Raw genomic sequence first — 13,384 nt, 5'->3', positions numbered from 1 at the left:
AAACCAATTTATTTTCCCCAAAATAATATTTAAGGTCCCTAAGATCATACCACTTTTTCCATAACCACCTGTTACTTTCAAAAGGCCACTAAGGTCAACACATCCATAATCATCCACCAATGTTGACCTTACGCAGTCATTAAAGAACCAATGTGTAGGAGATGAATGAATTATCTGTCAAAAACACAATCCTAATATAGGGATTATTCTGACCTTACGCTTTATGCCCAATTGGTGTTCAAATCGAAATCCATCCACGTTCAATTCTACTTCCAAACCTTTGTTGATGTGATTACTACAAGTATCAAACATCTAGAAGAAATGAATGGTTAAAATAGGTTAGCAAGTATGCCGTAAACCACTCTCAAAATATATACAAGATTCCAATTACCTAACTTAGATAATACATTTGTTTTAATTGTTGTAGGTTGACCCAAAAAAATATTTCTTTAAATGTTAGATGAAGTGCCTCAATATTCCATAAAAGTGTTCTAAAACTCTAATAATGCTAAAAGGAAATTAATATTATCATGTTTCAGCACTGAAATCAAAGATTAAAGGTATACACTAAGTACCACGGGTTAAATGAATACACATTGTGAAATAACATATGCAGCATTAAGGAATCTACCCCATTAATGCAATTGATATGCTTAGGTTGTCAAATAACATATAATCATCTGTATAATCAATTGTGTTCCTAGTACAATATATACGATGTCAATATATAAGAATTAACTTTAAACTTAGTTCAACTAAGCCCCTCCTTTATAAGATTAATGTTTGAGACTAATGATTTGTCAACCACTCCAGTTTGCTCCATTTATCTACAATGTACTTAATTACTATCATAAGACATTACAAATTTTCCAAAATAAGTCTATCCATGAAAATTATAACATCCCCAAAATACCTCAAATTTAAGCTGTTTAACCATAGAACCTGGAAGCAAATTGTTCCCAAAATTTGGTGATTGGATAGTGACATACTTTAAAAATCTAGGAATAACTGATACATATATATAAATCATATTACATATGAGTACAATTGCAAGATGATGTTAGAAAAAAAATTAAAACAGGTTCCAGATGCAAATATGTTAAAAGCACTGGAATACCTTGACATGGAATTGAAACTGATGCCAATTCATTTTGTGGAGATATCACCAAGGTAGCCTCATAATGTGGTTGGATCTTGTCCAACTCATAGCTTTCAATTAGAATATCCTGTAGAATTAGGATAACTTAAAAAAGGAGCTAATGCACACCAAAAACATATTAACACTATTTAAATAAGAGGTACTTCTTTAAAAGGGCACATAAAAGATATTCATGTGTGAACTCATACCTCAATATTAAGGGTCAATTTATCAGCTGAAANTTTATATATATGTATCAGTTATTCCTAGATCTTTAAAGTATGTCACTATCCAATCACCAAATTTTGGGAACAATTTGCTTCCAGGTTCTATGGTTAAGCAGCTTAAATTTGAGGTATTTTGGGGATGTTATAATTTTCATGGCTAGACTTATTTTGGAAAATTTGTAATGTCTTATGATAGTAATTAAGTACATTTTAGATTAATGAAGCAAACTGGAGTGGTTGACTAATCATTAGTCTCAAAGATTAATCTTATAAAGGAGGGGCTTAGTTGAACTTAGTTTAAAGTTAATTCTTAAATATTGACATCGTATATTGTATTAGGAACACAATTGATTATACAGATGATTATATGTTATTTGACAACCTAAGCATATCGACTACATTAATGGGGTGGATTCCTTAATGCTACATATGTTATTTCACAATGTATATTCATTTAACCCGTGGTACTTAGTGTATACCTTTAATCTTTGATTTCAGTGCTGAAACATGATAATATTAATTTCCTTTTAGCATAATTAGAGATTTAGAACACTTTTATGGAATATTGAGGTACTTCATCATAACATTTAAAGAAATATTTTTTTGGCTCAACCTGCAACAATCAAACAAATGTATTATCTAAGTTATATAATTGGAAACTTGTATATCTTTTGAGAGTGGTTCAATGCATACTTGCTAACCTATTTAACCATTCATTTCTTCTAGATGTTTGATACTTGTAGTAATCACATCAACAAAGGTTTGGAAGTTGAATTGAACTTGGATGGATTTTGATTTGAAGACCAATTGGGCATAAAGCATAAGGTCAAAATAATCCCTATATTAGGATTGTGTTTTTGACAGATAATTCATTCATCTCCTACACATTGGTTGTTTAATGACTGCTAATACAGTATNGGGAAATTGTGCAATTCATTCTTATGCAATACAGAAAGCATCTTGTAATAACTTATTTGGGCTACTTATCATCCCTCATTTTGTACTTAGGGCTTAAGACTAGCGAAGAATAATGTTACTTGAAATTTCTTCAAAATTTTGTATGAATGAGCTATCTCAACCAAAAGATGGAAAGAATTTTATTGTGAGTTTCATGAACAGAAAAATTGATTAGCTGATTCGTTAAAAGTTTTCTTACCTAACACAGAACTCTGGGCTCTGTTTACAACTCAACAGTCTCCAATTTCCAACCTTAGAAGATCCCTTAACTACCACCTATCTCTCACAACTCTTACAGCTTGACTGAGGCTAAAGCACAAAATTTCATCATATCAGGTTATATAATCATAAAACACAAGAAACGATATCATACTATATTGTAACGAACAAAAAGAGCTAAGAATCTTTTGTATCACTTACAAGGTGAAATGAAAACCTATACATCCCAGCATTCTGAAAGAAGTTTGGTAACTTGCACCCAAATTAAAATATATATAAACCTTGATATCTGTTTGTAGAAGTTGGTGGTACTCCAGCTGCGTAGATGTTGATACCCTTTTGAAGATTCTTCCTTTCACGTATGAATCCGACTTCCATGATCATCTCTAAATTATTCTTAACAATGTGCTTTTGGTCCAACTTCTTTGACGCACTAGAAGAAACAGCATTGGCAGGTCGAACAACAGCCACAATTTCTCTAGGAGGAACTTCTCCATCTTTAGCACTGAAAGGTAATGCCTAAAACAGAAACTAATTAGTTGTGATTAAATATCTTGACGGAAGAGAAAAGAAAGGGATTGAATTTTTGTTCATCAAGCTAAGTGCCAAAAGAAAAGGGAAAATATTTTTACATATATACAAGATGTGACATTCTATATTTATGAATTTCTAGATAACTTAATCATTGTTCTTATCCTTGATAAACCAAAATAAGAGAAGTTTGATGAATACAGACCTCATCAACTAAGTTTTGACATTGTGTTACGTTCAACAAGTCAATCTAAGTTTTGACATTGTGTTGCGTTCAACAAGTCAATCAAAGCAGGAGTTTTCTGATGTTGCTTCTCTGGTTGCAATTCCCAATCAATATTGTCAATAAATACACACTAATGCCAATGACAAAAATAATAATAAATACCTACTCTCAAGCAAAATTTGCAAATATCAAAGAAATAGAAATGCACGTAGCAATAAAGAGAAAATTGAAACTAAATGGAAAACCTTTCCAGAATCAATTATGCCAATAGGTGACGATAAGGAGCGAAAAATATCCAAGCTAACAGTCCCATTGTTCTCCACGAGGACACATCCTTCCTTATCCATGAGGCCTATTGGCCTTTCAGACCATAAAAGATATTAGACATCACATGTTTATGAAACAAAAAAAAGAAGGATTATATTTATACACTAAAAATAGAACTTTTAGAGCCACAAATGTGCAAGATAGCGTACCTACATATGATTCAACCATCACCTATTAGAAATGTACAAAAGGGAGGGTGAAATTTATCAAATTTGCAAGATTAAATTACATAAACATGTCAATAATACGTTTGTTCTATTACGAAATGATACAAAGCAAACTAATAGTCATGTTCTATAAGTCTAAGAGTCTTAAAACCATTGCCTACCAGCAGCATCCCCTTGATGTAACGCCTCACTTGAGGTACATAGTTATTGTTTCTTCTTTTGCTCTTATTTGAGTTGGTTTCTTGGTAATATTGTTTGGTTGACCTTTGATTGAGTGTTATGTTGAATGCTTGCCTTGAAATTGGTTGAAAATAGAAAAGGTTCAGTGTTCCAAGCTTCGCCGGGGCGATGAAGAATCTTCGCCGCGGCGAAGGGGTGTTGAAGCCACGGGAAGCTGCTGGACAGTTTCGCCGCGACGACAGAAGCTTCCTCGCCGCGGCGACAGGCCGACCAAAATGGGAATGCTTGTGTACAAATTTCATTAAAAGGAATTAAGTCATTGCAAACCCTTCATTCTTCTTCTCCATCGCCACTCTCCTCTCTTGCTTCCTCTCAATTTCTCTTTCTTTTGATCAAGGAGTTTTAAAGGGCTTTTGGAATGATTTGGGGTAGAAAATCAACCTAAGGCATCNAAAAAAAAAAAAAAACTCAACAATTTCTCTCTTTTCTTCTCAGTAACAAACAGAAGCTAAACAAAACTTTAAAATTTACATTTTCTCAAGCTTGAGTCACTTTTTCCCCAAATTCCCTCAAAATATAAAAAAGATAATATCAAATAACCACTGAAAAGAAGAAGATCGAAACAATTACTTGAACACCCGAGTTGGGGACCCCAACCATTACGTTCTCGGGACGTGTATCAGTGGCGAGCTTGCGCTTGAGTGGACTGGGCGGGCGTGGGGCAGCGGACTCTTCATCTTGGAAGGTGCCGGAGAAGGTGGAAGAAGTGAGTTCAGATTTGACAGCAGAGCGTTTTCTTTGGATTATTTTTGCTTCTGTAATGACTTTAATGTTGAATTAGGGTTTGGAGACGACGAAGATGGCGACTCACTTGAGTGAGTCTCTCTCAAGATTGTGTTTCTTGGCTGCATGAAGTGCTTCATTCCGAACAGTAAACTAAAGAGAGAGAAGAGAGAGTAGGTTTTGTTAATTTGGGCTTGATTGCTGAGATTGAGGGCGTTGGAGACAAGAAGAGGAGAGGAGAGAGAAATGCACCCGTTAGAGAGTTTTGAATTTTGTAGACAGAGAACGAGAGTGATTATTCACGTTTGTTTATTTTTTGTGGGGAAAGCTTTTCTAAACGTGAGCATTTCGATGGAGTTTGGACAAATATGACGTGTCCTGCAACCAATGTCCTACTTTGATTAGCTCTACAGTCCTAATTTCATTTTACCTGTAGAATCTAAGTATGTCCCACTTTGATCAGTTCTACAGTCTTGATTTCATTTCAGTTATAGTTACTAACCGTGTACCTCTTTGATGATTAAGGATATAATAGAAACCTTAACCGTGCCCACACATATTTTAAGGCCTGAAAAATCAGGCTCGGGGTATACCAAGGCTTACCAAAACCTGTTTCTCTTAAAAATTTCAGGTATAGAGAGCTCTCTAAAATCTTGGGCTCGGGCTAGGAATTTTCAAATGTAAGCCCGGGCAAGCCCAACTGGGGCCTGTGTATTTTTATCCCCATTTGATAGGAAAAAATAGATGAGTGGATATAGGGAAGTTTTTTTTAACTCCTATTCAATTTATCAGTATCCCCAGTTGCTAAATACATCTTTCCTATAATTAAGAAAAATATATATCTTTAAACCTCATTTAATACTAAAAATAGCCCTATAAGGTTAATTATTTTTCCCCCATTTCAAACTTAATTATGGTTTTTAGTTTTACACCCTTTTTCCCCAATCTCAAATTTAATTAGATTTTTTGTTTACAAACTTTTTCCCCTAATTTCCTAATGTCAAATTTGAAACTTACTTTTCCTTTTACAAATTCATATTCATTTTATTGTGTGATTATTTTTTCTATAGTTTTAGTATTATATTTTCATCAAACAATCAAATATTTAAAATAAAATAAATTGTTTTAATTATTATTAAAATTTAGGGTTGGGGTTTATGTAAGATTAAATGTTAAAAATTAAAACAAAAATATAAAATAGAGTATAAGTGTATTTAAAAATTATAATGTTATTTCTAGTAATTTTAATTAAAATTAAACTTGTCAAAAGAAAAAATAAATTTAAAAGTGACAGGATAATGATAAAATAGACAGAGGCTAAAAATCTGTTCCAATGGATATATTGACACTCCTATTAATGAGCTAAAGAAACCCTGCTTTTTAATAACTTTTATAATGTCAAATTTATCACTACGTTAAATTATCAAAATTGAGTTTAATTTCTAATTCTTTACAAATACTTTTGACACCCCACATTTATCTTATTTAATTTCTAATAATTTAATCAAAATTGAATTAGAAAATAAAAAATTATCCAAATTGCAGTTAATATAACAAGTTTACCCTCCTATAATATTCATAATTGAACAAGGAAATTACTAATTTAGCCTTACTTTCACATGTTAATATTGTAAGCCTAATTTTCATCTAATAGATAATGAAGACTTTTCAACTTATATTTTTTATAAATTTAGTCTTTAGATGATGGATCTAATCCATCAAATAGTTGGACAAGTTTATTATCCAAGAACTTGAAATTTCTCAACATTATATTCTTATCTCTAAAGGAGTTTTGATTTCCTTATTGTTAAGGGGAATTGTTATTGCCTCTAGATCATACTCAACCAACTAGTCGACATATTGACTATCAATCTTGAAGTTTTAATCTCTACTCTAATAAAAATAAAGGCCAATGTCATTTACATCCCCTAAGACTCAAGAAACTAATGTTTGACCTTTCAATTATCAGAAATGAAGGATTGAATGACCTAAAACATAGGTAAATTAGGCTTTTATAGCTCCGAAGGTCACTTTATCACAATGTTATGCCTGGGAACTTAGGGCTGACGTGGCGCCCTGGTAAGTGCGCAAGGTCAGACCTCAGGAAGAGCCTACTGCCATCCTGACGCAACTGCTTCGTGTGATCACGATGGCACCCATAGCTTCCTTCCGTCAGAGTAATGGGTGCACGTTAGGCCAGCAAGGAGTTGTGATAATCTCGCGTGTCCAACCCCTGCAGCAAATCACGTGAATTACTCTAAACAAAGGATTTGCACGGATCATCCTACCAACTTGCAGATTCAATTATGATTGCCTCAAGACATCCCACTATAAAAAGGGAGCTTCTCTCTCATTAAAGGGATTCGCACATTTTACTCTTGATAAGAACTCACTCTCTAGAAAAGACAGTCTTCGATACCTTGTATCATCAGTGTAAAGTCAGTCGTCTAAAGCGACCTAACCATCGTCATAAATAAAAACATCAGTGGACGTAGGATTTGCCTCCTTAGCATCCGAACCACTTTAAAACTCTTTTCTCACTGCATTTACTTTCATTTTTCCTAAAAACCTTTCACGTGTCTTTTGGGGCCAACTCAACTATTGACGCTTGATTTTGGAGTAAAATATGCCTCAAAAGTCACGCCTATGTCAGCTCATTTAATGTCTTCTTGTACCAGCTGCCAAGCCCAAATCTCCAAAGATATTCTCACCAACCATATCTCCTTTCAAGAAATGAATGGATGAGAGCCTTCCATGTGTCAAGGCAACTTGCAAAACACTCATTGCATTAAGTGTTTAGGTGTATAAATTAGCACTCCTCTTCCTGAAGAAGGAGGCTAGGCTAAGATTTGAGCCTCATTTTCATTCTCTCTCTGTAAACACTGTATTTCTTCATCTTTGTATGCCTTACGGGCAAAATCATAGAAATAGTCAGTGAGCAATAAAATAACAGTGGATGTAGGAGTCGTTTGTTGAGCATCCGAATCACTATAAAAACCCCCTCTTGCCAATCTTTTATTTATTTTTCTGCAAAATATATAATCTCAGCTCCATATTCAAATCTCATGGATCCATCACGTGTGTCTCCTGAGTCAGCTCAGTGTTTCCCACGTGCGAGTCGTTGGCGTCTAAAATCAAGCGTCAACAGTTTGATGGCCCATGCAGATCCGATTCTCAAACCTGCGTCTAAGTTCTCCGATCGTGTGGACAGATCATAGATCGCATGCATCAGCTCTCCAATCGCGTGGCCAAATCGCTAATCGCACGCATTAGAGCTTCGATCGCGTGGCCAGATCGCAGATCGCACGTGTCAGAGTTCTCCGATCGCGTGGCCAGATCGCAGATCGCACATGTTAGAATTCTCCAATTGCGTGGTCAGATCGCTGATCTCACGCTCAAGACCGTTCAGATCGCCCAGATCACGTGGCTAGATCGCTTATAGCATTCTCAGGTTGTCCTCGTTATATGCTCAGGTCGGGCCTAGATCGTGCTCGTTATGTACTCAGGTCGAGCCCGGGTCGTGCTCGTTATATGCTCAGGTCGAACCTAGGTCGTGCTCGCTATGCGTTCAGGTCGAGCCCAAGTCGTGCTCAGGTCGAGTTCGGGTCGTGCTCGTCATTCGTTCAGGTCGAGCCTAGGTCGTGCTCGTTATGAGCACATATTGTGCTCATCATGTGCTCAAGTCGAGCCCAGGTCGTGCTCGTTATGTGCTCAGGTTGAACCCAGGTCGTGCTCGTTATATGTTCAGGTCGTGCTCATTATAATCCCAGGTTGTGCTCGTTATTTGCTCAAGTCGAGCCTAGGGCATGCTTGTTATGCATTTAGGTCGTGCTCGTTATGTGCTCAGGTCGTGCTCGTTATGTGCATATTGAGCTCGTTTAGCTCGGATTGAACTTGTTTTGCTCTCAAGTTGAGCTCGTTTTGTTTTCAGGTCGAGCTCCTAACAGACTTCAGATCGTTTTCCTAACAGATTTCAGTTCGAGACTGCAGCAATTCAGATCAAAGACTTAGTTTCTCAAAAATTGGGGGGCTTCTGTTATGCCTCAAAAGTCACGCCTATGTCAAATCATTTAATGTCTTCTTGTACCAGCTGTCAAGCCCATATCTCCAAAGATATTCTCACCAACCATATCTCCTTTCAAGAAATGAATGGACGAGAGCCTTCCATGTGTCAAGGCAACTTGCAAAACACTCATTGCATTAAGTGTTTAGGTGTATAAATTAGCACTCCTCTTCCCGAAAAAGGAGGCTGGGCTGAGATTTGAGCTTCATTTTCATTCTCTCTCTGTAAACACTGTATTTCTTCATCTTTGTATGCCTTACGGGCAAACTCATAGAAATAGTCAGTGAGCAATAAAATAACAGTGGATGTAGGAGTCACTTGTTGAGCATCCGAACCACTATAAAAATCCCCTCTTGCTAATCTTTTATTTATTTTTCTGCAAAATATATAATCTCAGCTCCATATTCAAATCTCATGGATCCATCACGTGTATCTTCAGATTTAGCTCAGCGTTTCCCACGTGCGAGTCGTTAGCTACCAAAATCAAACGTCAACGATTTGGTGGCCCATGCAGGTCCGATTCTCAAACCTACGTCCAAGTTCTCTGATCGTGTGGACAGATCATAGATCACATGAGTCCTAGTTCTCCAATCACGTGGCCAGATCGTAGAACGCACGCATCAGCTCTCCAATCGCGTGGCCAGATCGCTAATCGCATGCATTAGAGCTTCGATCGCGTGGCCAGATCACAGATCGCACGTGTCAGAATTCTCCGATTGCACGGTCAGATCGAAGATCGCACATGTTAGAATTCTCCAATTGCGTGGTCAAATCGTTGATCGCACGCTCAAATCGCTCGTTCAAGACCGTTCAGATTGCCCAGATCACGTGGCTAGATCGCTTATCGCACGCTCAGGTCGTGCTCGTTATATGCTCAGGTCCCATTCAGGTCGTGCTCGTTATGTGCTCAGGTCGAGCCTAGGTTGTATTCGTTATCCATTCAGGTCGAGCCCAGGTCGTGCTCAGGTCGAGCTCGGGTTGTGCTCGTTATATGTTCAGGTCGAGCCTAGGTCGTGCTCGTTATGAGCCCAAGTCGTGCTTGTTATGTGCTCAAATCAAACTCAGGTCGTGCTCGTTATGTGCTCAGGTCGAGCCCAGGTCGTGCTCGTTATACGTTCAGGTTGAGCCCAGGTCGTGCTCATTATGAGCCTAGGTCGTACTCGTTATGTACTTAAGTCGCGCCCAGGTCATGCTCGTTATGCGTTCAGCTCGTGCTCATTATGTGCCCAGGTCGTACTCGTTATGTGCATATTGAGCCTGTTTAGCTCAGATTGAGCTCGTTTTGTTTTTAGGTCGAGCTCCCAACATATTTCAGGTCGTTTTCCTAACAGATTTCAGTTCGAGCTCTTCAATTCGAAACTACAGCAATTCAGATCAAAGACTTAGTTTCTGAAGTGCGATTACGCACTTCAAAAACTGGGAGGCTTCTATTATGCCTCAAAAGTCATGCCTATGTCAGCTCATTTAATGTCATCTTGTACCGGCTGCCAGGCCCATATCTCCAAAGATATTCTCACCAACCATATCTCCTTTCAAGAAATGAATGGACGAGAGCCTTCTATGTGTCAAGGCAACTTGTCACACACTCATTGCATTAAGTGTTTAGCTGTATAAATTAGCACTCCTCTTCCCGAAGAAGGAGGTTGGGCTGAGATTTGAGCTTCATTTTCATTCTCTCTCTGTAAACACTGTATTTCTTCATCTTTGTATGCCTTACGGGCAAAATCATAGAAATAGTCAGTGAGCAATAAAATAACAGTGGATGTAGGAGTCGTTTGTTGAGCAGCCGAACCACTATAAAAACCCCCTCTTGCCAATCTTTTATTTATTTTTCTGCAAAATATATAATCTCAGCTCCATATTCAAATCTCATGGATCCATCACGTGTGTATCCTGAGTCAGCTCAACGTTTCCCACGTGCAAGTCGTTGGCGTCCAAAATCAAGCGTCAACAGTTTGGTGGCCTATGCAGGTCCGATTCTCAAACCTGCGTCCAAGTTCTCCGATCGTGTAGACAGATCATAGATCGCACGAGTCCGAGTTCTCCGATCACATGGCCTGATCGTAGATCGCACGCATCAGCTCTCCAATCGCGTGGCCAGATCGCTAATCGCATGTATTAGAGCTTCGATCGCGTGGCCATATCGCAGATCGCACGTGTTAGAGTTCTCCGATCACGTGGCCAGATCGCAGATCGCACTTGTTAGAATTCTCCAATTGTGTGGTCAGATCGCTGATTGCAAGCTCAAATCGCACGTTCAAGACCGTTCAGATCGCCCAGTTCACGTGGCCAGATCACTTATCGCACGTTCAGGTCGTGTTCATTAGGATTGCTAAGGAATCTAAAGTGAGTTCTATGATTGATGGATGCAACTGGAAGTGGCCAACTGCCAATTCTTTGGCTCTTATTAACATGAGAAATTCTGTGAATTTCACTCCTTCTAATGTTGATGNGCCTACCCAAAGTGAATTTTAGACTCTTACCTTTCCATATCCTTGCCAAATGGGGGATGTAATCATGCTAGGGTCTAACCACATAACCAAGGTCAACAAGCCTAAGGATCTTGCTCCAAATAGACTTAGAAAAAGGGCATGCAAAAAATAAGTGGTCAAGAGATTTCATGGATGAGTTACAAAAGCAACAATGAGCATTAGTAGTAGCCCCATACCTCATCAACCTGTCCTTTGTAGGTAATCTCTCCTTTATAGCCATCCATAACTAGGTCAACGATTTCCATTATTGTACTTCATTTGATTTTTCCATTTTCAAAGACTAACTTATTATTTCAAGTCCGTGTACAAGACTGTCCCAAATTGTGAACCTTGTCATCCCCTGCAAAGATCTCCAGTCTATTTTATTGGGGATTGCACAAAACAGAAGTATTTAGGTTCGATGGAACATACAAAGGCCTAATAAAAGGTGAGCAGCCTATTTTGGGACATGCCCCGAAAATAGGAATCAAAAGAAACAAGCCTACAAACGGCTATCCGCTCTTGGGGTTTATCTTAAACGACATAGGGAGATAAACACCAAGAAGAAAGCACAGAGAACACCAAAAATTCCACCTACCATAGGACACCTCCTTGGGTTAGGATCATTAAAATAAACCCACCACCTCCCCATTGAAAACCACTGAGAACCTGGGAGTAGTGATGCATTTGGATATCCAATTGACAAGAACACTCGGGAATCTGAAATTCTTTAGGACTTGTAAAAGAAACTCCCAATCAACCAAGTCATAAGCCTTTATTAAATCTTTTCTCCTTGGCCGAAGCTCGAAGGTCCAGTGTTGTCAGGAAAGCTTTGTGCTCAAGCTATCATACAACTGCATTTTGTTTGGTCGAAAAATTTACTATCTGCTGTCTTTTATTACCACAATTTCTTCCTTAAAAATGGCCTTAGCAGAAGTTCTTTTTGTGAGAAAGCTCTAAACCAAGCAAAACCATTTTAGCATTGAGGGGGGAGTGCACAAGGTTTTGATTGTTAGTGTAAGGTTAAATGAATATAGTTGATAGGAATATGAAAGATTTGAAAAGCAGATAAGTAAAATGAAGAGAAAGTAGAGTTCTATGTCTAGTTTGATTATGTGGTCAGCCCTAATTTATAGAAATATGCAGGATTATGAGCTGCTTGTTGCACGACCAAAAGGAAGATTGGCTGGGGTAAGCATTCGCTAAATGTCCTTTAATTGGAGCAAAATCATTGAAAGATTGGTTGACCAAAAAAGAAAAAGAAAAACACAGGAAGAACTTGTCAGTTCTTCGACAGTGAATCTATTTATCCAAATGAAGCATTCCATGTTTTCTAGCTGATTTTAAGTAATGATCATTTGGAGTACAATATCATTGTCTTGGGAGAAGAGAGATGACATTCAATCGCTTCTACTTTCATTAGGAATAATACAATGGAATCGATACCCAATTGGTATCAAGGTGAGGGTCTTATGCTTTATTCTGAAATTTGATAATGATAGCTCTAGAGATGAGGCCTTGGAAGGGGGCCCTTGGCATATTGGGGGGCAGCCGCTTTTCCTCAAAAAATGGCATCTGAATTTAAAAATGGCAGGTGAAGGCATCAGTAGTGTGCCGATTTGGGTCAAATTTAGTGGAGTTCCATTGGAGTTTTGGATTGCTAAAGGGTTGAGCTATGTTGCGAGCGCCATTGGAAAACCTCTCTACATGGATAACATCACAGATGCAGGAGATAGATTGGAGTATGCAAGAGTTTGTGTTGAAATTGACAGAGCTTCGTCATCCCCGAATTCAGTGGAACTAGGCCTCCCGAATGGTGATTATGTAAACATAGGGGTGGAGTATTTTTGGAAACCGAGGGCCTGCCCTTTGTGTAGAACTTTTGGGCACAATATGAAGGAATGTCACCTAGCCCCTAGAATTGAGAAGGAAAGTGCCGAGAACAGGAACTTGAATCTCACTCAAGAATGGCAAATGGTGACAATTCCACTAATCCATTTGTGGTTCTTAGTATGGGAAATAGGCTGGTTAATGGGGAACTTGATGGCAAAGAGGGTAGTGAAAATGTTGAAGATAGGTTTGGGAAAGATAAGGA

At 38.0% G+C, this 13,384-nt stretch overlaps 1 long non-coding RNA gene and 1 pseudogene across 1 annotated transcript; both read right to left on the bottom strand.

Annotated features, from left to right (window-relative positions):
* The window catches only part of LOC116106888, an 88,192-nt pseudogene that overhangs the window by 21,192 nt on the left and 53,616 nt on the right, over positions 1–13,384 (bottom strand).
* Positions 1,111–2,829, bottom strand: LOC116107710. The gene is made up of 3 exons (XR_004124522.1): positions 2,743–2,829; positions 2,522–2,631; positions 1,111–1,226 (listed from the first exon to the last, which is right to left on the bottom strand). It is a non-coding gene; the product is annotated as an uncharacterized LOC116107710 (long non-coding RNA).

Source organism: Pistacia vera, unplaced genomic scaffold, assembly GCF_008641045.1.
Source record: "Pistacia vera cultivar Batoury unplaced genomic scaffold, PisVer_v2 Contig117, whole genome shotgun sequence".
NCBI classification, from domain to species: domain Eukaryota; kingdom Viridiplantae; phylum Streptophyta; class Magnoliopsida; order Sapindales; family Anacardiaceae; genus Pistacia; species Pistacia vera.
The sequence above is the reverse complement of the archived record's forward strand: the minus strand, read 5'-3'. Positions and strand labels throughout refer to the sequence as shown.